Source organism: Eptatretus burgeri, chromosome 5, assembly GCF_056783735.1.
Source record: "Eptatretus burgeri isolate ZD-2024b chromosome 5, Ebu_testis_v1, whole genome shotgun sequence".
Taxonomy (NCBI): domain Eukaryota; kingdom Metazoa; phylum Chordata; class Myxini; order Myxiniformes; family Myxinidae; genus Eptatretus; species Eptatretus burgeri.
In genome coordinates, this window is record NC_140965.1 from 3,309,742 (window position 1) to 3,337,405 (window position 27,664).

The 27,664-nt window shown below is 46.3% G+C and overlaps 1 pseudogene across 1 annotated transcript in view; it reads left to right on the top strand.

The window, feature by feature from the left end:
- The first annotated feature begins 716 nt into the window (after positions 1 to 716).
- LOC147025715 (uncharacterized) overlaps positions 717 to 27,664 on the top strand; it is a 107,708-nt pseudogene continuing 80,760 nt past the window's right edge. Inside the window, exons 1-5 of the transcript XR_015057970.1 lie at positions 717 to 924; positions 1,111 to 1,227; positions 8,190 to 8,368; positions 8,692 to 8,929; positions 18,283 to 18,422. The product of XR_015057970.1 is annotated as an uncharacterized LOC147025715 (transcript). The remainder of the gene's footprint in view (positions 925 to 1,110; positions 1,228 to 8,189; positions 8,369 to 8,691; positions 8,930 to 18,282; positions 18,423 to 27,664) is intronic.

Below are 27,664 nucleotides of genomic sequence, written 5' to 3' on the forward strand. Positions count from 1 at the left end.
TTAATGGCATTTTAATTTGATGTAGTCAAATCCTTTCTGTATCTTGCTTGTTCCTGATGGTCTTAACCTTCATCTAAACCCAACACCACAACCCACTCTCGCTTAACTATTTGAAATGAAGTTTGAACTTTCAAATGTCACATTCCCCGTTATCATCACATCTGTTCTCATAATTCTGTTTTTTCCTTCATTAATCATAGCCTGGTGTTGGCTTTGTGGTTAGGGTGGTGGCTTTCGATCCCAGGGTCCTGAGTTCAAGCCCCGTTGGCTGCTGAATTAACACCAGGGGGTTGACTCAGCCTGTCATCCTTCCGAGGTCGGCGAAATGAGTACCAGTGTACTGGTCCCGGTGTATGCCCCGGTTAGAATAGGTGTACCATATCCCTGTGTGTCGTAAGAGGGGACCAGGGTTGGCGTCAGGAAGGGCATCCGGCCATAAAACATTGCCTCAAGAAAAAGCCAAACCCCTGCACAGCAGGGAAAAATGGCTGTAAAAACGGTCATATATTTTCTTCATTAATCATGCTCAGTTTAAATATTTAAGTTTAATTGTTCAGTTGAATTTGAAAGAATGTGATACCATTTTGTGAGACATGTCCACAACGTCGCAGATGATAATTGCAAAAGACTTTCTGTACGAAATAGAGGCTTTAGTTAAACTTTGACCCTTGGGTAGATAATACATCCATTAACCAGAAAATACCAAAAGCCACCAACCAGATAATCAGAGAGAGGAAAGGGGGAAGAATGGAGGAAGGGACAGACAGATAAAGAAGTAAATAATGAAGCAACAGAAAGCAATTTCTGTCATGCCGTGGCCAGCATTGCTCTTGTGTCCTCTTCTACTCCGTCTTCCTTTTGTCCTTTCGTTGCTGTTGTTCCTGATTTTTCCAGCTCGTGTGCAGCTCCAGGTTGAACCACAAGGTGAAACAAATTAACCTTCTTCTCGTGAGGTTTTCAAAATCTCGATACCTCTTCCTTCTTCCTCGACTGTTGCTCCGTTTTACATGTTCACGTGCATCCTCCAACTCGTTCACCTCATTTTTTTTCTCTTCTTTTCCTTCTATAACTATTACGTGCCATTTTCTATTTTCGCCACGATCCCTCCAGAATCATGTGTAAACAGATGTGATTCTGTATTCGATCCGAACTTGCCCTGCCAATGTGATGCTTATTGCTCCGTCTATGGGACCTGCTGCCAAGATTATGAGAAACATTGTTTCCCAGGTATCTCCTGATCATCTAACCAACTCATTCAATTGCATTCACTTAAATATGTTTTTGAGAATCATTTTATATTTAAGGCTCTTGAGAGATGTACAAGACGGCATGCAATAGCACTTAGCTCTTCAGGAGACTTAATCATTATACATTATGTTACTATATATATATATATATATATATATATATATATATATATATATATATATATATATATATATATATATATATATATATATATATATATATACATATTGTTATGGTTATGGGGGAAGATTGAGGAATTTAATGGGAAAGTTAGGGATGAATAGAGTTGTTCGGTCCGTGGATGTTGTCGGAGACATGTCGATGTAATTAAGTAGGGAGAGCTTAAGTGTTACGTGTCACCACACGGGGGTGGGGGGGGGGTACGGTGTTAATTAGATAAGGATTTAGGATAAGTTCCCCAGTATGTGATTGCCCCCCTGTGACTTTTCCCTGTTTTTTGTATTACAAAACCAGCAATGGACCATTACAACCAAGGTGCATGACCAAGTAGGAAGAAGCCCCGCCTCCAAAGGTGACAGCAGGTGAAGTCATGCCCCCCCCCTCCCAGGCTGATGGTTGATAGGCGAGATGTCAGAAGTGAGGCAGGTGAGCCGAACAGGTGAGAAGCCCCGCCTTCCCGGGCTTTGTACGAGCAAGCCACGCCCCGGAGGTGGGATGGTGGTTCGGGACGTGAGGGAGAGATCAGGAGGAACGGACGAGTGTGGAGTGAGGGATGCACGCAGTCAAGAAAGAACGTAGCCTGGAGATGACTTGTAAGAAGAGGGCTTTATGGCTGGCTTTCCTTCGATGCATGAAGAAGATTGCACGATTCTCGTATTCGTGTTGAGGCGATTTGGCTTGCGTACTCGAGTAGGATTTGGCTCGAATCGGACGTTGGCCATCAACTCTTGGCTGGTCGTGAGGGACGGACCTCAGAAGCTCGTGTATGTCGCTGAAGGGGATGGCGCCATTCTGCAAAGAGCGTATTGGCAGGCTTGATAGACGAAGAAGCTGCATGATGGTCAGTGAGCCTTGGTGTTGAATACCGCTCACGAATTGCCTGACGAACGTTCCCGCTGTGAGAGAGCGGCTTGGTGCCATTTTGTGCACGTCTACATTTGCAAATAGAAGCGCCTCGATTCCACGTTCCATCAAGAGCATCTCTGGACCAAGCTAAGTGCCAAAATAAAGGAGGGATTTTCTTTTACTTTGTTTACCCCTTGTCTGTGTTGAAGTATGTCTGTAGAGGCACCTCGACTTTACACTTTAGGGTTAACTTGCCTCGCGTATTATTATATTCTGATTACACTGAACAACAAATTTCAAAAAATTTTTTTTACTGGAGATGTGTAAAGTGATTAAGACTAATTTGGGTACGCTGATTTCAAAAATCATAACCGTTTTGCTGTATCACGTCAGGATTTTCAGGAACAGAAATATTCCCATTGCCTAGAAGTCAGGATTTCAATGAAATTTACATATGTCTTTAACATGTCTATTTCGTACAATTGTTGTTAACTTGTGTTATATTTCTTTCTTTCAGATAAAGATGAGTAGGCGTTCCTGTACCCATCATCCTGACAACTTCTGTTATGTCTGTGGTCGGTATACCAAAAAAGATCAACAGCGAAGTATATCTACAGCAGTGAAAATGAAGGCCGCCTACTTTCACTACTTCGGGTGTAAGGTGGGGGACCAAGAACAGAGCTGGGCACCACACATCTGCTGCACAAGCTGTCACACAACCTTGACTCAGTGGTTGGTGGGCAAGCGCGCGAGCATGCCATTTGCGGTGCCCATGATATGGCGTGAGCCGCAGAATCATCATGATGATTGTTATTTCTGCTGCACAAGCATCGCCGGCTTCAACAAGAAGACTAAAGGTCACATCAAGTACGCTGACTGCGTCTCTGCTCGTAAACCTGTGCCTCATGATGACGAGAACCCCGTTCCAACACCTCCAGCTGATCAGAACATAGCTGTAAGCAGTGGTCAAGAGGATGGTGATGATGAACCTTTTGAACCCGACACTCAAGAATCACACCTTCTGAACCAGGGAGACTTAAATGATCTTGTAAGAGATCTCTCGCTGTCAAAGGCGAAGGCAGAGCTGCTTGGATCAAGGCTGCAGCAGTGGAATCTACTTGAACCTAACACCAAGATATCCTTGTTCAGAGCACGTCACAGAGACATGGCTGAGTTCTTTGAGATGGAAGACACGATGACATTCTGCAGTGACATCAACGGTCTGTTGAAAGAACTTGGGTGTGATCACGATCCTGCAGACTGGCGCCTCTTCATCGACTCGGGGAAGAACAGCTTGAAGGCTGTTTTGCTCCACAATGGCAACGAGAAACCATCAGTCCCACTGGCTCACGCGTTCGGCATGACGGAGACCTATGAGACTATGCGGCAGCTGCTTGATTCCATCAAGTACAATGACTTCAACTGGCACATCTGCGGAGACTTGAAAGTGGTGGCGCTGTTGTTAGGGCTGCATTCAGGCTACACGAAATACATGTGCTTCCTTTGTCTCTGGGATAGCAGAGACGACAAGAATCACTGGACGAAGAAAGATTGGGAAGAGCGAAAAGAGCATGTACCTGGTCGACACAATGTGAAGCATGTCGCCCTTGTCGACCCAGCCAAGGTTTTCCTTCCACCACTCCACATAAAGCTCGGCTTGATGAAAAGTTTTGTACGGGCAATGGATCTGAATGGGCGTGGGTTTTTATACCTCAAGGAAAAGTTTGGCAACACCTTGTCGGAGGCCAAGATCAAGGCTGGTGTCTTTGTTGGACCGCAAATCCGACAGATTATGAAGGACGAAACTTTTCCGACAACTCTAAACCCCAAAGAGCTGGCAGCGTGGAGGAGCTTCAAAGCTGTGACGGACAACTTCTTGGGGAACGAGCGCGCGGACAACTATGAAGAAATAGTGCAGCAGCTGCTGGAGTCCTTCAGGAAACTTGGCTCCAGGATGTCCCTGAAAATCCATTTCCTACACCAGCACCTGAACTTCTTCCCTGACAACTTGGGAGCAGTCTCGGACGAGCACGGCGAGCGATTCCACCAAGAGATTTCACTCATGGAGACGCGTTACCAAGGGCGGCACAACCCGAACATGATGGGCGATTTCTGCTGGTTCCTGCATCGTGAAACTGACACAGAGCAGCACAAACGCAAAGCCAAATGCCTAAAGCATTTTTAATTACATTCTAGTGGAGTTTTTCTGTAATTTCTATAATTTTGAAGCATTCATGATGAAATAAATGAATAAATGAATTTTTGTAAATTTCATTGAAATCCTGACTTCTAGGCAATGGGAATATTTCTGTTACTGAAAATCCTGACGTGATACAGCAAAACGGTTATGATTTTTGAAATCAGCGTACCCAAATTAGTCTAAATCACTTTACACATCTCCAGTAAAAAATTTTTATTCTTCAGTGTAATTTAACCACGTGACCCAGTGTCCTCCGTGTGACTACCGTTTAACTGGGAACACACAGTCGCCTTATCGGGGAATCACAACCTCGATGCGTACTTGCCGTTACACTTACCGTATCAGGTGTACCTAAGTGGAGCTGCCAAGTACGCACCGGCTAATAAGCAGATTATTGGGGCATAACTTCCCGGCTAGGCTCATGTGCGTACCATGCTGCACCAATGGAGGAAAAGATGAAAACGAGCTGGATACATTTATAACGAAGCAAATTTAGTAATAACCAGGTGAAGAACATTATGTGGCACAACAATTATGTACAGCAGGGGAAAGCAAGGAATTCATGGGTGTGACAAGACACATGCAAATATTTACACAAGAAGACAGTGTAGAGTTACCCCGATAAACTTATACAATCTTAACATGTTGTACGTAAGAGGTGTCATCACACACACACACACCCGAGGAAATTAGAGGTAGCCCAGAAAGAGGACAGACAGTTGATGTGTAGTGACCTCATTGTACCTGGCATTGTCGGCGGACCGGCACAACCCAGTCGCTTCAGAAGGGGGAGGAGGGTGGCAAACTGAGGGTCTCTACGGTGTGGGAGTGGGAGGTGCAAGTGCAGTGTGTCATGTGGTGTGATGTCAGAGAAAGGTGTGAATCAGTAATGCTCTCTTAGCTTGTACGTCCTCAGTGGAAGATACATATATTGGAGAAAAAAATGCATGAGAGAAAGACTGAAATGTGTAAGAGGTCTGTCAGTGTGAATATTGGCTGCTGAATGCAGCCGAAACTGAGCGCCGATGGCCTGGGGATGATCCTGTCCCATCCTGGCAATAGCTTGCTCCACCTTGTTCGCTTCGCTTGGCTGCTCTGTCCTCTCCATGAGGTTGCGCTGGCTCATAAAGAGATTCTGCTCAGACGCTGGATGGAAGAGAGATCCTGGACGACTGCCTCACAGAGCCTGGATGGAGAGAGAGAGAGAGAGAGAGAGCAAGCACTGAATTGCTCCCTTTTATAGAGCCTGAGTGAGGGAGCAGCCAAAAGTCTTATCAAACGACCCTTTAGGTGTTCCCGAGCTCCCCCATTGGCGCATGGCAGTCGCCCCATGCCGTAGCCATGCCCCGCCGGGCTTCAGAATCAAAAATGTCTTCAGTTGCCCTCGATCCTGGCCATGAAACGGAGCTCTGCAATTAACATTGGGCGAGGGTCTTCGGGAGCACTCTCCAGCACCGAACCTGTGCTGGAATCCATTCTAGCATAGTTATTTGGGGAAACCATGGAGCTACCCGCACGTCCTTGAATGAACCTCAGCGCATGCTTGCGCTTCGAGTTGCATGCCGAAACACCCTGACTCTTAATGTCCTCGTTCCTATGGTGAGCGTCCAGTCGGGTTGATGGCAGTTGCGGTGGTTGTAACGAGGTGAGGGAAGCGTTGCGGTGTCTGTACTAAAATTGAGGAAATTGTGGTGATGAGGTTGAGATGGTTGGTCATGGTTGTGGAATTTGTGGAAAAGTGGTTGAGGTAGTTGGTCATAGTTGTGGCATTGTGGTGAAGAGGTTGAGGTTGTTGATCGTGGTTGTGGGGCTTGTGGTGAAAGCATCGGACGTAGGTTATTGCGGGGATTTTTAGAAGGAGTTTCGAGTGGTTATGGGAAGCGTTGTAGCGTTGTGGTGAGCATCATAAGGGTCTGAGGTGAGGCATCAGTTGGATTATGACGCGCCGTTTGAACGGAAAATGGTGCGCGTATGCAAATGAGCTTCAGTTGTGTCCTCTCGACACTCCTGGTATCGTTACCAATCTGCGTGCGTGATTGTTTGGTTTACGTATGACATAAAGGGAAGTGAAGAGATGAAATGAAAGAAAGAATAAAGCCCTATGCAACACATCTTTCCCATTTACCCACTAGACGTATGGAAAGGGTTAACGAAACAAATACTCATGAGATAACTGTGTTAGGATCGCTCTATGTTGGGTGCGATTGCCTCGGAGGAGTGCCGGTTTTATAGAACCGCAACAATATTTTTTACTGCAAATATAAATTGCCAACGTCTCACCTCTTGCGATATAGCTGTGAAAACAACCGGAATGGTCATACAATCAACCCAAATTCAGAAGCGTGGAGTAAAAGTTTGGGATGGAATAAGCTCACCTTTCTCGAGTGGAAACAAAATGGCGAATGGCGTTAACACTGATATTGCGTATGTTCCCTTTCAGTGATGAACGCGATGTCCCTTCCGTGAACGTGAGGTCACTTCCTGCGTGATAGAGAAATAAATACAGGGCTTTATATATTGTTACAGTTTTGCAAGTGTATCCCCAGGGGAGAGCCTTCATGTGTACGTCGAGCTCCCCAGAATGAGTTATTTCATCAGTTTATGTTGCAGGTAGACCTTTGCCCCTTGTCCAGGGTTTTGCTGAGGGAATGCGTTGAGGTTAGTCTGTGTATTCTCGGTGTGATACTTCCCTTCTCCACCCGCTTTCGTTCTCCTCAATCCACCAACAATATGCTTCACCAAACCTCAATTAAACAAACTCTCCTTCATCCCGTTGGTCTTTCCTTCAACGCCGCAGTCGGTTTATTCTTGTCCTTTGGTCCGTCTGTATCCATCTCCCTTACCGCTGGATCCACTCATTCTTTTATTATTCAGCACCAAACGTCTGCTCATTCGTCCCTCACCATTAGAGATGATTAATCCTCCAGACCAGTTGGATTACCTTCCTACATTCTTCCTTCCGTGCATGCTCCACAATCATCACGTTGGACAACGCCTCTCATAATATACGAACTAAAGTCCAATGCTTTTCCCATACACCATACAGTACAAAGAAATGTTTGCGCTTGAGAGAGGGTTGGTGGCATCCGTATCCATGACACGATCTTCCCCGGGGTGTCTCACAGCTTCCCAAACACTCGCATCACATGCTTTTGACACAACACCGACATTCCACCACCCATCTTTCCCATCCTAACGTCCCCATCACAATATTTGGCCCGACGTAACCCTGTGTGAGGTGAGGGAGGAGTAGTCCCCATACTCCGCTCTGCTTCTTTATCCTCAGTTCTTCCATCTCCTTCTTCCCAGAATGAATGATGGCAATATGTATGTTGTCTAAGTAAGTCTGTATAAGAGGGAAACGCATCATCGATGGATAGATGGATGGATGGATGTTAAAATGGGTGTCTCGTCTGCTGACATTCGTTGGTGGATGTTAAATATCCCATGGTGTCCTTCGCGAAGAGTAGGCGAGCTATCACCGGGACCCTGAACAAATTACCAAATTCCTGCCCGAATTCCTGCTGGGAAGGCAATGGCAAACCACCCAGTCAAGCCCTTCGGCAGCACCGACGGATTATGTATGATACATTCGAATGATTTTATTATTATGTATATTGATCTTTCTTCAATTTTTTTTTTGTGGCTCAGGTGTTACTACGATGTAATCAGTGTTTCTGGTCTTACTTTGTGTAACATGAGGTTTTAACTTCAGTTGTCCGAGGAGATGTTCCACACTTCCCCTATGGTCCGGAGGCGACAATAATGCCAAGCCTAGAACCAGAAGAAGTTGGAGAAATCGAATCGGAGCCAGTTCTAGGTGAAAGTGCTGAACCTGGACCTGATCTGCTGCCTCATATTGGTCGACTTGGTCCTGATAGTCATCCTGGAAAGGTGAGGGTTATTAAATTGATATCAGAATGGAAGTTATTTAATGTTTTGAAACTTTTCACTTGAAAACTGTGCCGTGATTGGACCAAATCGTGTTAACCTGGACTTGTGATAAACAAAACCTGATAGCATTCCTCAATGAGATTAACAATGGAACTGTGAGGACTTACTGAAACCTTTGTGGTTTTGCACTTTGGGTATGACTCATTCAGTACGAGGACACCTGAATCAACATGAGAACTTCACTTGTATACGTAAATGAAACCGTTATTGACATTTGGGGCGATGACTCTCCTTTTGTTAAACATTGCTTTTTATCTGCACAGAATCTACCAGCTACAGTACCAATAATACCACTCATGGAGCCTCCAGAACCAGGACTTGGACAACCTACTTATCACCCGACAAGGCCAACGGTCTTCACAGCCCTTCCTTCAAACCCTCCAACCATCCAAAGTGAGATCCCGGAACCATCACTTACAGACAGTGGACCGGACTTGTGCAGCAAAGAACCATTTGATGCATTTTTGCGAACAATCAATGGCTCTGTTTATGCGTTTCGAGGTGAGTGGAAATGAGTACGAGTTGTAAAAAAACATGACTATTTTTATAAATCAGCAAGAAGAGGTTTCATTGGTCTCTATTTCCCCCCACACAGGGTATGTAGCTGCATGAAATGGACACGAATATCAATTTTTGCAGTGATTATAACTTGATGTCACACCAATTATGGATGGAATCAACAGAATGTTGATCGAGGCATGATAACCACTCTGGGAAGCAAGGAGAAGCTGATGTTTTTGGCATTAACCCTTCAGTGGTATTCTTATTTCCTCCAACAAAGGGTTGATTCGCTTCGCAGACACCAAGCGACGCAATGTCCTGCTCATTTAATCCATCGTTCTACCTGTCCGCCGACACTGATTGACAGTGTAAACGGTTCTTGTCAAATCAATGTAAATTATGGAAGCATTGACTTGTAGTTCTATGGCAGTAACGATGTCAGCAATGCTCGCATTGCACATGAGAAAAGCAAAGCACATTTCAACCTGGAAAAAAAAAAAATTCCACTTTATTATGAAACTTATCCGAGAAGTTTCTTTCAAAGACATGAACAACTGTGAAGCTCCTCCAATTTACCGTTTCATTCCATTTTAAGTTTTAAGGTCACGGGTCTTCAAGACCAGTCGCTTGCCAGGTGGGTATGGGGCCCAGAGGGACTCTGCATCCTCCCGGATAATTTGGCACGAGTTAGCGATTAAACATCGTGTGACCGACGCAAATCTGCCTAACCGAATTGGCCGAGCGAACCAGGAGATAATTGGGAGTGTGTAACAGCCTCTCGTTAACTGACCGCATGTCCTGCAGTATCTCACCCAGGAACCTGACCGTGAGTTTGGACCTCAACACCTTTTCCTCCTCATCATTGCCCACGTACTCCTCCTCTTTACTCGGAAACCTTGGAAATTCCTCCCAACTCCTCCTCGGCATGTGAGGTGATAAGAGCATCCAACTCCTCAGGCTCCATGTCGTCAAAGCATCCTGGATGGGGTGACCACTTTCGTGCTCGGTACAGCGCTCGCCGCAACACTTTCTTGAATCGCCTTCTTGTTCTTCTGTTTGTAGCGAATTGTGGATTCATTTACTCCATAGTATCTGCCCACAAAAGCCACATTCTGTCCTCTCGACAGCCGGTCCAGCAGATCCATTTTGTGACTCGGGTTCATCACTTCCTTCTACCTCTTGGCAGTCGGCACATCTCCGGCACTGGTCTTGCGCTTGGGAGCAATGTTTGATCAATGATCAATGAGCAGATCGAGAGGCAAAACAACGGTAAAGGCAGTGGGACGAAAAGAATGATTGAGACCCAGGACACGACACTTGCACGTTGTGGGAATTGTGGGTAGCTGCGTGAGGGGTGAGTAATCTGCCCATGCATTGTTTGTGGGGGGTTTTGGTGGATGGAACGTTTCACCACATGCACTTAGCTGGAGTCTTGGGGTAGATGTGGTGAAGCGTTTCAATTGTATCATAGCGTCCAACCTAACATTTTACTCAGCAGGTGTCAGATGTGATGAAATATTTTAATTGTGAAACTCGCAGGAGGGAAACATCTTCAGCAGCTCGTAATAGATTCTGTGAAGCGTTTTAATTACTTATGCAAAGGTCCATGCTCACATTTTACATTTTAATTGTGTAACTCACTGGAGTGGGGAGAGGGAAACATCTTGGGCAGCTTGTAATGGATGCAGTTAAGCGTCTTGATAGCGGAATGGTGGAACAAGCCACGCAGCTCGGTAACAACGTGCCTGGTGGAAGATACGTTTTAGTACTGTGTTATGTATGTGGCTTGTGGGAGATATGTTTTTGCGCTCTAGTACACCACAGTATGTACATCCTGTTCAGCTCGTTTTTAGCGTGGCTTGTGGAATTACTTTTTTTGTTTTTTCATACGCGAAGTGCAGGGCCACGAATGTCAAAGCAAGTTGCGTTTTGTAAACCATGAATATGCGGGGTACGCAAATAGCGAATCCACGAATTGCAGGGCCCAACAGTGTATATATCATTATGAATCTGGCCTCGGGGATAAAGGGGGAATACATTAGGGTAGTTATTTCCATAATACATGTTCAGCAGAAGTGCATTACAGGCCGTGTCGAGTTTGTTCAACTAAAGATCCATTTGTCTTCCCTACCAAATGTTCATTTCTCAGCCCAATTTCCCCACGTCTGTTTTCAAAAAAAAGCTGTTTCAAAAGCTATGCAAGGTAAATTTGAAACAGCAAAGGAGTTACCTTGCGCACAGATGTTCTTGGTTGCTTTAAGCAGCTTTATTTGGCTGGAAGAGCATGGGGGTTAATTTATTTGAATATCCTGTCCACTCGGGGTAATTCAATAATCAATGATTAGGTTTTTTTTTTTGTTTTTTTTTTTGTATACCTTGGTCGAGGCTCGTATGAGAGCTAACACACAACTCACAGCAAGGAGGCATGAGACAAGAGGGGTGGGAGTGGAAGGGACAAAACATTGGGGAACAGACACAGGTGAACTGTGGAAGGGAGAGGGATGGGGATGGGACGGGGAACATGGCGAGGAGAAGATGGACATTACAGGGACTTTCAGGAAGGAAAGCAGGAGAATTGAAGGAAGTGGGCTTGGGTGGATTATCGGGGGTAGAAAAGATCGAGGATTTGGATGGGGGAAGATAAGAGGTGGTGGTGAACAGCTGTTTTGAAAGCCTGGAGGGAAGAATGGGAAAGAATAGAGTGAGGAAGTTTATTCCAAAGGCGGGAAAAAAGAGGAATGAAAGAGTGAAGATGAGCAGTGATTCGTGATTTTGGTAGTTTTACCAGAAGGGGGTTGTTGGCAGACCTTGAGCGCCCTGTGGAAATGTGGTTGGGACAAATCGCAGAGAGAGCAGGGGGGGCAAGGCTGGAGAGTAGTCGGTAGAAGACAGAAAGACCACCGACCAACCTGCGGTGATTGAGTGAGAGGCCCAAAGACTCAGCTTCATTGCGGGAGATGCCAATGATCTTAAAAGCCCTGGTTTCGACAGCGTGAAGTCGAGAAAGGTGGGAGGCAGGAGCACCAGCCCAGAGGGGAGAGCAGTACTCCATCAGGCTACGGACAAAAGCTTTGTAAGTAGTCAGGAGCTCAAGAGGGCCGAGGAAGGACTTTGCACGACGGAGGATTCCCAGTCGGCGACTGGCTTTTGAGGCAAGGTTGGAAATGTGACTTTCCCAGGAAAGGTCATGGCAGATAGTGAGACCCAGAAGCTTGAAAGAAAAGACTTCTTCCAGAGGATTGTTGAGAAAGTGGATGGGGGGTTTTGTAAACGGTCCTTTCGAAGAGACATAGTGAGAGTGTGAGATTTGTGTGGATTGAAAGACATGTTCCACGTGTTGGACCAGTTTGTGATTTTATCCAGATCTGCAGTGAGCGAAGAAGCTGCTGCTTGCCGGTCTGAGGGATGACAGATGGTACGGCAGAGGGTGGAGTCATCGGCAAAGAGAAATAGAGGATTTTCCAGAGAGTCCGAGAGATCATTGATGAAAACCAGAAAAAGAACAGGGCCCAGAACGCTACCTTGAGGAACTCCAGCCTGCACAGGAAGAGGGGATGAAAGAACTCCATTTAGGGCCACATGTTGACTGCGACAGGAGAGGAAGTCTGCGAGCCATGAGTGGAGATGGCCTTGAATACCATGGGAAGAGAGTTTGGTGAGTAGGGCAGGGTGCCAGACTGTGTCAAAAGCACGTGATATGTCCAGGGATACGGCTCGGATTTCCTGTCTGGCATTGAGGACCTCCATCCATTGATGGGAGAGCAGTAGCAGCATATCCAGGGTAGAGTGACCTGGTCTGAAACCAAATTGATGATTGGAAATCAAGCCATTGGAGAAGAGGAAGGATTTCATGTCTGAAGCAATGATGGATTCCATAACCTTGCTGATGATTGGGAGAAGGCTGATTGGTCTGTAGTTACAGGGATCTGTTTTTGCACCTTTTTATGCAGGGCAGTGATGTTAGCAGATTTCCAAGCAGATGGCAGATGACCTTGGGAAAATGAGAGGGTGAATAGAACAGAGAGAGGGTGAGCAAGAGCAGAAGAGCAGGCTTTGAGGACACGTGGGCTGATGCCGTCTGGACCGGTTGCAGAATCTGACTCGAGGTTTGAAAGCAAGCTCTCCACCTTGTCAGGAGAAAAGGATACAGAGTCCAGGGACAGTTGGGTGTGACTGGGTAAAGTGGGTAGAGATAGTGATGGGTTTGGGACACAAGATTTAGCTGCAAACACCGAGTTTAGACATTCAGCTTTATCACGTGTGGAATCAGCAGTGCGGCCATTTGAGGTAAGGGAGGGGATGGAGGCGGAACAAACACCAGAAACAGATTTGATTAAACGCCACCAGGATTTTGAGGAGGGAGAGAGCTTTGAGAGTTCAGACTTGAGATGAGAAAGATGTTGTTTTCTGGCTCTCCTGAGGGTAGATACACACTTGTTCCGAGCTTTGTGGAAAGAACTGAGATTGCCCTCAGTTGGGTTTGCTTTCCATGAGGCAAAGGCAAGTTGTTTCAGGACAACTGCCTCGCCACAAGCTTCAGTAAACCAAGGGCGGGAGGAAGGGTAAGACAACTGAACACGAGAGGGGATAAATCTGTGCATGAGGGAGAGCAAGTTTCTTTGAAAGAATTCCCAGGATGAGTTGATGTTTGAGAAAGTAGTGATAGGAGACCAGTCTGTAAGTTTGATGGCTGCTCGGAGACCCTGCCAGTCGGCTTGAGTGAAATGCCAGACTCGACGGCGGTGAGGTGGTTCTCTGATGACAGCCAGAGAGATGTCCACTTTAACAAGGACGTGGTCAGAAGAACCAATTGGAGCGAAGGAAGAGCAGCAGATATTGTCAGGGAAATTTGTCAAAATCAGATCCAGAAGAGATGGAGTACCATTGGTTGAGATCCGGGTCGGGAAGTTGACCGATTGAGTCAGTCCCAATGAGTCACAGAAAGCTTTTGCTGATGTCCCATGGCAGGTGAGAGAGGTACCCACACCTAGCCAACTGGCGTGATGACAATTGAAGTCGCCACATAAGAGGAAGAGAGAGTTTGGATGAGAAGATAGAAGATGGTCCATGTTTTCGGAGAGTGAGGTGTAGATGGAGTCATCACTGTTTGGTGGACGGTACAGTACACATATAAACATGAGGTGGGAGTGGAGGGAAGCCGAAGCCAGAGGTATTCCTGGGGGTGTGGGGGAGTGAGAGCAGTGCAGGGAGAGTGAGGAATAGAGTCTTTGATGAAGAGAGCAACACCTCCACCAGGACGAGGCTCAGGTCTGTCATACCGTAAGAGGGAGTAACCAGGGAGAGATACTTGAGAGTCAGACACGTCATGGGAGAGGAAAGTTTCTGTTAGGCAGATAATGTCTGGTTTGTCAGTGGCAACCTGCATGGAAAGATCTGAAAGGTTTGAGCGAAGGCCCCGGATTTTTGAGGTCCACACTTTTAATGAAGAGGTAGGGGAGGAGGCTTTGGGTGCAGGAGGTGGAGGGGGCGGGGGAGGGTAGGACGAGGGATGAGGGGGGGAGGTAAGGAGGGTTGCTGAAGGAGTGTGGGGTATTGCAGAATAGCGAGGGGAGGGGGCCGAATGAGGAGGAGAGAAGGCTCTGTGGTGCTGGGGGAGAGGGGGACAAGAGACAAGGAAGATGGCAGTTGAGGATTTGAGGAGGTGGAGTGAAGAGATGGAGGTGAGAGGGCAGTGGAGGGAGGCAGGTTGGTGGATGAGAGGGGGGCAACTTAGAGAAGGAAGAGTGAGGGGGATGAAAGGTGGGAGAAAGGTGAGGGGGAATTTTTGAAAGAGGTGAGAGGGAGGCTTGGAGGGAGAAGAGTGGGATGGTTGCTTTGAGAGTGAGAGTGAGGGGTGAGGGGGTGAGTTGGCACTGAAGTTGGAAAAAAGAATGGTTGATGGAAAGCGAGCATCCATGGCAAACTGTGGTTTTTAAAAGTTTTAGGTCAGAGATGCGATTTAACACAATTCTTGATGGATGCAATGAAGGCGAATTCAGAGCATGGAGAGAAGAAGCGTTGTAATAGTTGGATTTTTAGGCAAGGAATGAAGGAGAGGTCGAAATGAGAGCAGTCTGTTAAAATAGCAGAAGAGAAGTGCATTGTGAAACAGTAAAGAGTACCACATGTGTGAGAGAGGAAGATGAAGCATTATAAGATCGTTTTTGTTGTTAATATTAATGTATGAGAGAGTTCAACAGATTAGGTCATGGAAGTGTAAAAAAAAAGAAATCGAGGAAGACGAGGAGGAAGTTAAGAGGAAGAAGAAGTAGCAGAATCGGGAGAAGGTGAGCGTGTTGTTGTTGTTGTTGTTGGGTATATATATATATATATATATATATATATATATATATATATATATATATATATATATATATATATATATATATATTTTTTTTTTTGAGATAAGAAAGAGATTAGTTGGGAGAATGGGGGATGTTTGGAAAGTGGGGAGGATGAAAATTGAAGGTAATGGGGAGGATAGAAATTGAAGGTAATGGGGAGAAAAAACAAACAAACAAACAAAAAAAACGATCGAACACCGAGTGGAACCGGTAGGCCTCAAACCTAGGACTAGGCCTCAAACACCAAGTAAGAACGTCGACATAAATACTCACAAAATAGCACGATTTTTGAAACAAAACCGAACTAGGAACACACATTAACATGTAGGTGAGAAAATTAAACAGTTAAAACGGGACAAATAACAACCGGAACTTAACTTTGAGAATGTCAGCAGGGAGCCCCGAAGGAGACCTCTTGCCGCTCAAAACCGGAACCGGAAGTGACCCTGATTACTTTTTTTGTGAAGGTTAAAGGTTAAAGCTGATTGGTTATTCCTTCCAATTATGGGTGAGAGACGTGATCGGTTCTTGTTATTTATATGTTAACTGCCATTGTTACTGCACATCGTCCATGCATGGGAGCCTCGGTGGTGCGCGTTTCTGCCTACGCTGTTGCTGTTGAGTCGTCAATAAGTGATGAAACCAGTACGGCGGCCGAGGGGGGTGTGTAGCATTGGGATTTTCATGCATGTACCACTTGTGAATGTCTGCAGCTGTTGAGGAACCCAGGTAGGATTTGAAACAGCAAAGGGCTTACCTTGTGTGGCTCTTCTTGGTTGGTTTATCTTGGGAAGAAGAGCATGAGGATTAATTTATGGAAATCCTAGCCACCTGTGATAATTGATTACGTGAGAGCTGATTGGTAATTCCCCCAGTTATGGGTGAGAGATGTGATGAGGTCTTGTACATAAATATTGTTGGAGGCCAGGGGTCGGGTAAGAAGACCACTGGGGGGGGGAAGCTATCTCGGCTCCCACCAGACTCCCTGAAATTGTAGACTGTCGCACACGGATAATTCCGTGACGCGTCGGGTCGCTTAACTGACAGTGGACGCCAATAACTCAACCACTTGACTTAGGGTCCTCTGTCTAGTTAATCCGGTTACCTAAAAATAACCACATGATTTAATTACCGGGGAACACGCCCTCGGTACGCCTTGTCCGAACCGGATCACTCTACCGGACCCGATCACTTTACCGGATCGAATGCAGCTGAGCGACACTGCCAAGGACGTACCTGCTAAAAGGAACTGATCGTTGGGAATAAAGTCCCGGCTAATCTAGGATTCGGACCATGCTGGATCAATGAAGGAAAAGACAAAAACGAGCAGGGAACATTTCTAATAATGATTTATTTACAAGCAGGCGAGGGAAAGTATGTGGTACAAGGAATAGGTTTATTGGGGTGTGTTGTGCAGAGATGGGGACGAAAGGTGTGGTGCGGCAATAAACAAGCAACTTATGAATGCGGACAAAGAGCAGACCTAACCCGAAAATAATAATAGCAATAATAATGATATTAATAATAATCTTCTGCAGGCTTACTTATACACACACACACACACACACACACACACACACACACACACACACACACACACACACACACACACACACACACACACACACACACACACACAATAGCTAGAAGAGTTGAGGCTACGGTCTCTCGGTACCTTTGTATAATTGATTGCCCAAACGCGCCACCAAAAAGTTTGGGGGGAATGTTCCGTGGTGCGGTTGCAGACTTGGGATCCTGAGTTCAAATCCCGCTGGCCAGTTAAATTAATACCAGATGGGGTTGAATCGGCCTGTCATCCTTCGGAGATCGGCTAAATGAGTCCCAGCTTGCTGGGATGATTGAGCCATTTGAGTATCTTGCGTTGGAGTGGCGACACATCCAAGATTGTGCCCAATAGCCCAGAAGACTGCTTCGGCAGCACCAACACTCTGCGCAGAGTATGTTCCCAATGGATGGATGGATTCACGTACTGAGGAGGGGCTGAGTTTGTAAAATTAGAATTGAGAAAAAGAGATACGAGGAAAATAAGAGAGTGGAGGAAGTTTGAGAGGAAACAGAAGTAAAGGAAGGGAAGGGAATTATCTCACTGACTTTGGAAAAAAATCGTCTTTATCTCTTCGCTGATGACTTCACTCTCTGCCATGACAACCCTCATCCTTCTGACGGAAAGTCAGCAGTCTCTTCCCCCTTCTCAGACTTCGACAAAATCACAAACTGGTCAAACATTTGGAAAATGCCTTTCAATCCGGAGAAATCACACACACTCTCACTCTCTCTCTCTCTTTCTCTCTCTCCATCTGAAAAGGACCGTTCTGCAAACATTCTCATCTACTTTCTCAATAACCATCTTAAGAGGTTCAGTCATTCAAACTCTTGGGTCTCTTGAGCAGACCACATCTCAAAGTTGGCCTCCAAAGCCAGATGCCAATTGGGCATCCTCGGTCATGAAAAGACCTTCCTCGACACACATGAGCTCCTATCCACCGAAAAGCCTTTCATCTGTAGCTTGATTGAGTACTGTTTTCATCTTGGGCTGGCTCCCCTGCCTCACATCTTGCTCAGGTTTTCTCCTGTTGTTGTGTTCTGGTCCATTTTGTGTCCAAGCTCTTCCACGAGCCCAAACCATGTATTAAAAGTGCATACAGATAATAATAATCAAGTTGAATTGAGCTACATCTTGATTATTGGTGTTCTACACAGCAGGTGTTAGCCCTGGGACAACTGCGGGAGGTCATGCTCTCCGCAAGCGCACACAACACGGGTTACATGCCAGGCCCAGATGATCAATAATGACCATCTGTTAAAGACATACCTATTATAACAGCTATGTAATATGTCGATAGATAGCCCCTTTCAGGTGAAGCCCATCGTTCTGAAGTCCAGTATTAAAATTAAAATATTTTCCTTAACTCAAATTCTTTCTGTGTCATCAAATTTGATGTGTCGGCCCTGTTCGTTAAAATTTTTGAATGTTCTCTATTCCTTCAGGACAATATTTCTGGGAGGTAATTGTAGGCCGCCCGATGCGGCCCGGCCCAGCCAGACGTGTGGCTGATGTATGGAATATACCAACACCTATTGGAGCGGCTTTTGCTCGATCCCCTTGTGACCAAATCTACATCTTTAAGGTGATCTTTAATCACAATCTGTAATATTAAATGTGTGTGTGTGTTTGTTGTTGATTGTTATCTCCATAATTTGGGTTTCAGAAGGTGGAACGTAACCCTCTTAAGACTCGACTATCCGCCTTCGTTTCGGTGTAGGATCATGATTCATGGCCTAAATTGTGAAGTTTTCTTCTTTTCAGGAACGTCACACAGCCTCCAACTGCAGTTCATTTGTGGTAATGTTCCCAGGGATGGCGTGTAGCATCTTTGTGAGGTTCTTCTTCATCATTCTTGTTGTTACAATTATCACTGGTTCAATTTTGGTGCTTTTCAGATTCCAGGATCTTTTCACTTCATTCTTGTGATCTTGATATTTGTTCATTTTCTTGATTTCTGTCTTCTGCAGTCTCCTCTCTGGTCTCGCCTCCCCCCCCGCCCCCTCCCCTGCTCTGTCTACGATATGTTCCCCACATATTTTTGCAGGCTCAATGTCTGCCAGCAACCCCCTTCTGGTAAAACTACCAGAATCAAGAATCGCTGCTCACCTTCACTCTTTCATTCCTCTTTTTCCCCTTCCTTTGGAACAAACTCCCACACTCTCTTCAACCACACTCTTCCCTCCAGATCTTCAAAACAGCTGTTCACCACCATCTTTTATCTTCCCCCATCCAAAACCACAATCTTTTCTACCCCCACTAATCCACCCCAAACCAACCCCCTTCAAATTCCCTCCTTTCCTTCCTGAAAGTCCCTGTGGTGTCCATCTTGTTTACCCCATGTACCCTGCCCAATCCCTCTCCCTTCCACAGATCTCATGTCTCTGTTCCCCACTGTTTTGTCCTTCCCACTCCCACCCCTCTTGTCTCCTGCTCCCCTTGTACACTCTGTGTTCACTTTTATACGAGCCTTGACATTGTGTATTAAAAAAACTACAATCAATTCTGTGTAATTTAGACCAAAATCACTGGGTACTGAAACGTCAATTCACAATGCCTTCTTTTCCTTTTTGTATCTGAGTACTATGTCCTGTCGCAGTGCTTTGGTAGCTCTGTTCACGCTCGATGGGATCATCAGGTCATATGTTCTTGTTTTCAACAATTGCTTTTGGTTCATGTTTCCATGAGTTTTCTGGAAATGGGATATTGAAATTTCTGCAGGTGTGCCGGTGGATTATTCCACATACCTTGTTGTGCCTTTGTGTGGACACCTGTTCTGACATGAGTTTTTTTTACATCCTGACAGGAGGTGACTTGTACTTCCTGTTTCTACCTTTCAGAACCTACACTTGTCCAATTGGCTCAATCCTGCCATTAAAAAAAGAAGCTATTTGTGTAATGTCCTTGTTCTTGGGTATTTATAATGATTTGTTCTCCGTCCCAGTTGAGCTGACCTCTTCTTAACCATTCCATTGACCTTTATTTATCTATCCCCAATCTGTCAAATTTTTTTATATGTCTTTCCCTGCTGTTTTGTCTCTTTTTATTTTGTCTTTTTTTTGCAATCGTTGGAGCTGTATTTGTTGCTCTTTCGGTTTGGTGCGTGACATCTTCTATTCGCACCTGTTTTTGGAAGTTTTTTGCAAGGTGAGTGAGATACACCTTTTCTGGTTTGTTGTGTTCATGCTAACCCTAACCTCCTGCCAGATCTGTGTCTGAATACAGCTTTGCCATACAAATTGGAAGTTTTATAGCAGCCCAGTGCTGCACTGATGTCGGCATCATGTGACTGGATCTAATCTTAGGTTGAGCGAGCCTGAGTCACGTGAGTGATCGTCTAAGTGATGCAGAGACCGCGACCAATGATCCCCTGAATGGGTCTTTAAAAACCACCGAATCAAGCCACCACCACAACCAGAATTCACCCCCAAGACCACATATATTTATTACATGAAATGGCACGGGGGGAGGGAATCAAAAGGAGGCAATGCAGGAAAAACAAATGATGCAACCAACACTCGGAAAAATCCTTTACACAGTATTGACATACGCAGCTACGAACCAACAAACATAAAGGATTCCTTAATTATCCTCAGCCTTAGGACCCACATACTTGCCATAATCGAGGAGACAAAGGGGGTTGAACAGGACAAAAGAGATTGTCAGGCAAACATGGTGAGTCATTCAGTTCAGGGTTCCCCATTCTGCAAATGTCCCTTCCCTGGGGCGGTAAGAAGGAAGGATGTAACTCCTGCAGAATGATTGTGGCATCAGCGGAGTAGGCACGGCTTCGGCTGGGCGGGGCGAGGCTTTTGCTCCAGGCGGTCAATTTCAAAATTTTAACTTCTTCATTGACCTCAGCAGCAGTTCCAACTGCTGAAAAAAGTGTTTATGTGTCCAATTCGGAAATTGTTTGACACTCCGGTCGTCTCCGGGTGATGTTGTGTTAACCAATCACGAATCCCTTGCCAAGCCAATGCGATCATATTAAATAAACACTGTCCGGAGAATTGGATAAATGAACACTTTTTTTAGCAATCAAAACTTCTTCTAAGGTCAATCCCACATTTTAAATTTTGAAATTTGACTCATGTGAAGTGATTCTAGAGATTATCGCATTTCAGCTGTAATGCTTATAAACGTACAGTGGTTGTATTTGCACATTAATACTCAGGGGGGTGTTTATCTGCAGACACGTCCGGATGGTGTTTGTCTCCGGATGCGTCTGGGCAGTGGTTATCGCCGGACACGTCCGTGAGGTGGTTATCTCCGGACGCGTCTGGGCAGTGGTTATCGCCGGCCACGTCCGTGAGGTGGTTATCTCTGGACACGTCTGGGCAGTGGTTATCTCTGGATGCATCCGGGCGGTGGTTATCTCTGGATATGTCCACATGGTGGTTTTTCTTCGGATGCATCTAGGCGGTGTTTTTTTCTCCAGACGTGTCCGCGCGATTTTCTTCGGATGTGTCCGTGCGGTGTTTTTTCTCCAGATGTGTCCACGTGGTGTTTTTTTACTCCGAATGTGTCTGCGAGGTGTTTTTTCTCTAGACATGTCCACGTGGTGTTTTTTTCTCCGGACATGTCCACGTGGTGTTTTTTTCTCTGGACATGTCCACGTGGTGTTTTTTTCTCTGGACATGTCCACGTGGTGTTTTTTTCTCCGGACAATGACGGACAATCCGGACAATCTCTGGCTCCAATGATGAACGAACTCCACTCCTCCGACCAACAGCATCTTGACTGGACTCACCAACTCGACTGCCTCCATCGACCAACTCAACTCTCGGCGTCGAAATGCGCCTTTATAGCCCGGAGGGGTGAAGCCGCTGTAGGCTTCGCCATCCTGAAGGCGGCACTTGCCCCTTTCACCCTTGAACTTTCACCCCCGGCTGGCTCCGCCCCTTTCGTCGTTTTGATCCGTTTTTCAAGTCATGTGCAGCCGTGTTTGAAATCACTTTGCCGCTGTCGAGGATGCCATCGTGTTTGTCTGTGGAGATGTTGTTTGTTGGGGATGTTGTTGTTGGTGAAAAGATGGCGGCGCCGTGGAGATGCTGGTGAGGAGATGTTGGCGGTTGTGGTGAAGGTGGTGAGGAGATGTTGGCGGATGTGGCGAAGGTGGTGAGGAGATGTTGGCGGATGTGGCGAAGGTGGTGAGGAGATGTTGTTTGTTGGGGATGTTGTTGTTGGTGAGGAGATGTTGGCGGTTGCGGCGAAGATGGTGAGGAGATGATTGTTTAAAATAAAGATAGAAAAGAATAACACTACCTCAAGATTCACAGCCCGGCACACGAATAAATCCCGTTATACATCGGTGGGGAAATCTAACCTGGACACACACTTATCGACATAACTGATCTTTGGGGAACCTGAATGGTGATCTGTGAATTTCCACAACCGTAAATATATATATATATATATATATATATATATATTGTGAGAAAAAACCATGTTGTCACCAAATCTAGTGTCCCGCCCCCAACGTCACGTGACCTTTTTCAGGCTCCCCGGGATTGGTGGGCTCGTCAGCACGTGGTGGGTGGACCGAGGAGAGCTGCGGGTGCCATTGTTGGGGGCAGACGTGGCTCTAAAATCGCGAGTGGAAAATATATCGCGCGCTCCGAATCACCTGTTTGAATGCGATTTTTTAAAAGACTCTCGACAGCCCAGTCGCGCCGATCGTTGATGGCTCCGACTAAACGATAGAGTTAAATCCGGAAGACTGTGATCGTTATTCCCGGATATCGTGAGTGGAGCTGTGAGTTGTGCAGTTTGTGTTTTGGAACTTTATTGTTGCCAAGAGTTCTGGCAGATTTTGTGCTGTGTATTCAATTTCTGTTACCAGCGTTTCGGAGACCGAGCCAATAAAAGATCATGCCTACCCCTGGAGGTCGATCTGAAAAACAGGGGAAAGTGTTTTGTGTTCTCTTTGTCCACATGTGGACTGCTTGAAACTCGGACATTAACGTCAATATTTCGTGCTGGAAGATATTAAACAGGTGGGATCACGACAAATGGGCGGCTCGTCCGGGATTCATTCAAGTAAGAGACATTCGAACTGAGATAGAAATTCCACAGTCGGCCGCCATCTTTCTTCATCTGATCATCGTTCCCTCACCAGCGGACGCCATCTTGGAGGAACCTTCTCACCGGCGGACACCATCTTGGAGGAACCTTCTCATCATCGGACGCCATCTTGGAGGAACCTTCTCACCAGCAGACGCCATCTTGGAGGAACCTCCTCCCTGGCGGACGCCATCTTGGAGGAACCTTCTCACCAGCGGACGCCATCTTGGAGGAACCTTCTCACCAGCAGACGCCATCTTGGAGGGATTTTCTCACCATAGGACGCTATCTTGTGTTTACGCCGGTCATCGGCCAACAGTAATGAAAAAAAAAAAACGTGAGTTATTTGTACGTTGCATTTTCTCATTGGAAATTTGATGTGTGGTGGTGATATTGGGTATTTTGTGTCGTATTTCCCCAACAGAGCGTTGTGTGCAAATTACGTGTATCACCCCAATATTGTTTGCCTCCGCTGTGTGAATTGCCCCGTCCCATGTGGTGAAAGATATTGCTGAAATATTTCGACCCAGCCTCCTTTTAGACTTAGCATTTTGTGCCCTTGTCGTATGATAACTCGTAGCCAAACCATGTCGGCTGGAGAAGTGAGAGATCAACCTGATCATGTTGACAGTCAAGTGGGTGTCAATGTGAGCGACGCAATCAGCCTTGGCCCGGTCACTGGACCCGATATGTTGGGGAGCTATCCCATCATGACTAAATGCATGTGTTTGACCTTCTGGTCCGGGCTGACCCCGGTTCAACAACTCGACATGTATAACAGGGAGAGTGACAGGGCAGAGGCTGAGCGACTCGGGGAGCATGAAGCGGCAGAGGCTGAACGCGTCAGAGAACATGAGTGGCGAATGTTGACTGAACGACAGCGGGCAGATGTGTCTGCTGCACCAGTCCCGGAAATTGTTCATGTTCGTTTGCCGGACTTGACGGGAGACACGAGGCCAGAAACGTATCTGGAGATGGCGGAGAAGTTGTTGACTTCCGGTGGCATTGATGAGAGCTTGTGGGTCGGCCATCTTGTTAGCCATTTTCCGAAAAGGGGAGGGAGGTATATGCGAGGATGGCAACCGAGGACGTAAACGAATACCGGAAGTTGAAAGCCGAGATTTTGAACGCCTATGCGGTGTCCCCGTGTATTTACAGGCGTAATTTTTTTTCAGTTGGACTCGTCAGTCCAGTCAAACCAATGAGGAACATTCGCGGGTCTTGTTGGAACAGCTGCAGAGATGGTTCGAGGGGAGCAGCGTTGAGTTACCTCCAGCGGTTGCGGAACTCCTGCTGCGTTACCGTATCGATCAACAGCTTCCGCCAGACTTGGTGTTGTTTCTTGTCGATAAAGACACTGTTTCCTTGTCAGACTGCATCAAGCTTATTGATAAACATGTTTTGGCGTGCAAAATGTTGCAAGCCACGCAGTCACATCGTGAGACTGAGGATTCTGGGGTCAAGACCACCCCCCGTTTGCCCGGCGGCTGGATCGAGGAGAAGGGTTCCCCGATCCCCTCCACTGGTGGTAGTAGCGAGCTGCAGGCCAGGGCACGGCCCTGGTGTGAGTTCTGCAAACGCATGGGGCACGGTGGAGACCGCTGTTTCTCTAACCCAGCTAGTCCGGCCTATCGAGGCAACCCGGCTGTTAAATCGGAGGAAGGTCAGTAGAGGTCATCAACTCGGCCCGCGAGCATCACGGTGGCATCGGTGACAGACATCACTGCCACCGAGGCTGTCCATTCGTCCTTTGTATCAGGATTATTCAGGAACAGCCTTTGTGGGTGGCCCTGATTCGGTAGTGAAGTTTAAGGCCCAATGCCTTCGGGATACTGGGGCGACGCTGTGTGTTCTCCGGGCGGGGGTAGTTCCGGCCTCTCAGATGCATTATACCGGCGAGTATATCGTCCTTCGGGGCATTAACCAGGTTCCTGGCTGGTATCCCCTTGCTCTCATCGAGGTCCGGAGTGACATTTTTACGGGTCCTATGACCTGTGCGGTGGTACCCTACTACCCGGTACCGGGGGTATCCTTGCTGATTGGCAATGATGCAATGGCCAGGGAGGAGTTATTGACTGACCTGTGGGGTGGTCACTCGATCCCAAAGCAAACAGGCGGAGAGAGTGGCCGAGTCAGACATATCTTCACTCTGGCCCGAGGAGACTTGCGCCTCGACACCAGCCTCCAACGGTGACGTTGCTTCGACTGAAGTCCACCCAAGCCTTCAGTCAGGCCAACCTCAGGAGCCGGGCTCCTCAGGGACCGTTCCCGTCTGTGACATGGGGACCCCAGCTACTTGTTCGCCGGTCGACGAATCCTGTGAGGAGCGTTAGTCCTCCGAGGCGGTTAGCAACCCCAGTTCTGTGCCTGAGGTCACTCCTGCATTGTCTGCGGTAACCAGTCTAGTGGAGGATCAGCACTTCGATCCCACCCTTGCGACCCTCTGGGAGATGGGAGAAGACTCCGAGCCTGGACGAACAGGCTACTATGTGAATGGTGCAGGTGTGCTGATGCATAAATATTCCCCCAAGAACATGTCCTCCACCCAGACGTGGAAGGTACGACACCGAGCTGTCGTACCGGGGAGGCATCGTCAGTCAGTCATGCAATTGGCCCATGACAATATTTCCTTGGGTTAGGTCGGAGTGGCCAAGACCTTAGCCAAGGTCAAGGATCAGTTCATATGGCTCGCCATGTCACGAGACATCAAGCGCTATTGCGCTGGCTGTCTATATTGGCCATGGACCCATCACCATCTACCGCAACCACCACCCGCTCGGTTGGCTCAGCCAAGCCAAAAACTCCAACCAGCGTATTCTGTGCTGGGCGCTTCTCCTCTCAGAATACGACCTCAGTCAAACACGTGAAAGGAGTGGAGAACAGACTAGCTGACCTCCTTAGTCACCATCTCGTAGACAAGGAGCACCAAACTTAAGTTTGGTTCCCTTTGTCTCTCTCTTGTTGTGCGGGCGATGGGTATATATGGTGGGGTAGATATTGTGTTCTGGATGAACATTGTTTATTGTACAAGAATGTTAACAATCATCACCATCATGTTTCAAAACATGATGTTTCAAAATGCCGTCTATCCGACGGGTTTTACTTTAGGTGGGGAGGACTGTGAGAAAAAAACATGTTCTCACCAAATTTAGTGTCCCACCCACAACGTCACGTGACCTTTTTCAGGCTCCCTGGGATTGGTGGGCTGGTTGGCACGTGGTGGGTCGACCGAAGAGAGCTGCGGGCGCCATTGTGAGTGGCAGACGTGGCTGGCTCTAAGATCGCGAGTGGAAAATATATCGCGCGCTACGAATCGCATGTTTGAATGCGATTTTCAAACTGGTTTTTGAAAAGACTCTCGACAGCCCAGTCGCGCTGATCGTTGATGGCTCCGACTAAACGATAGAGTTAAATCCGGAAGACTGTGATCGTTATTCCCGAATATCGTGAGCGGAGCTGTGAGTTGTGCAGTTTGTGTTTTGGAACTTTATTGTTGCCAGGAGTTCTGGCAGATTTTGTGCTGTGTATTCAATTTCTGTTGCCAGCCTTTTGGAGACCGAGCCAATAAAAGATCGTGCCTACCCCTGGAGGTCGATCTGAAACACAGGGGAAAGTGTTTTGTGTTCTCTTTGTCCACACGTGGACTGCTTGAAACTCGGACATTAACGTCAGTATTTCGTGCTGGAAGATATTAAACAGGTGGGATCAAGACAATATATATATATATATATATATATATATATATATATATATATATATATATATATATATATATATATGTATATATGTATATATAAATATCTATACATATATACATATACATATATTTTTGTGGTTCTTGGAACCGCATGCATCCAAAGATAGTGGTCCCAAGACAGTTTAATTAATATACATGTAGATAGTCCCTTCCCTTTTGTCTGGCGGGACAACAGGGCGTGCGTTGCGAGGATCTCGAAGCTTGGTTTCTCTCAGTTGTATCAGGAGTAGGAGGCAATTGCTTAGCCGATGTCGCTTTCGACTCGACTGCAAAACATCCGGAGGAATTCCAATGTTTTTTTTTTGCCTTTCCCCCCCTCCTTGGAGAAAACATGGCATGTTTAGGTGTAAATAAAGCAGCTTGAGCGTCGTTCCACCTTATTGTGGCATTTGTCAAAATAACTTCAAACAACAAAACTAATAACAACAATCATGATAATAGCATAATAATAGTATTTACATTATTGCAAAATAAAAATATTAATGATGATATTTATAATAATAATAATAATAGTAGTAGTACAATAATTATCAATAATAAAGTGATTCTCTCTCAACTGTTGGTAAATTTCAAATTATTTTATGTGATGTAACCTCCTATTCTCACTACCAACTGTAAACACAAACTTGCACAAATCCGATCTGTGGGTTGTGTTCCATGACCAATCAGCTTGCTCTCGCTTGCCGAACCAGCCGTTCTTTATCAACCGTCTCATCGGAGTGTTTGCTTGAGTGCTTAAGCTGCTTGGTAACTGAACAAACCTCAGCACATGTGCTCGGCCTAGGACCCTTTTCTGGTTCTGCTGGAATGAAAAAGTTGATTCTGTGTGATTTTTCAACCATTTTTGCCTTTTGTTGAGCTATTTTTCACTTTTCAGCTCCGCTGGGGAAGTTTTGTTTCATCCTTTTCGACAGGTGCTCTGACACACTGCTGATTTAATCAGTCACAATCACAGCTTTGTGATGTGCACATGGGTTAGTCAATTTACCAATCAGTGGTTGTTTTGT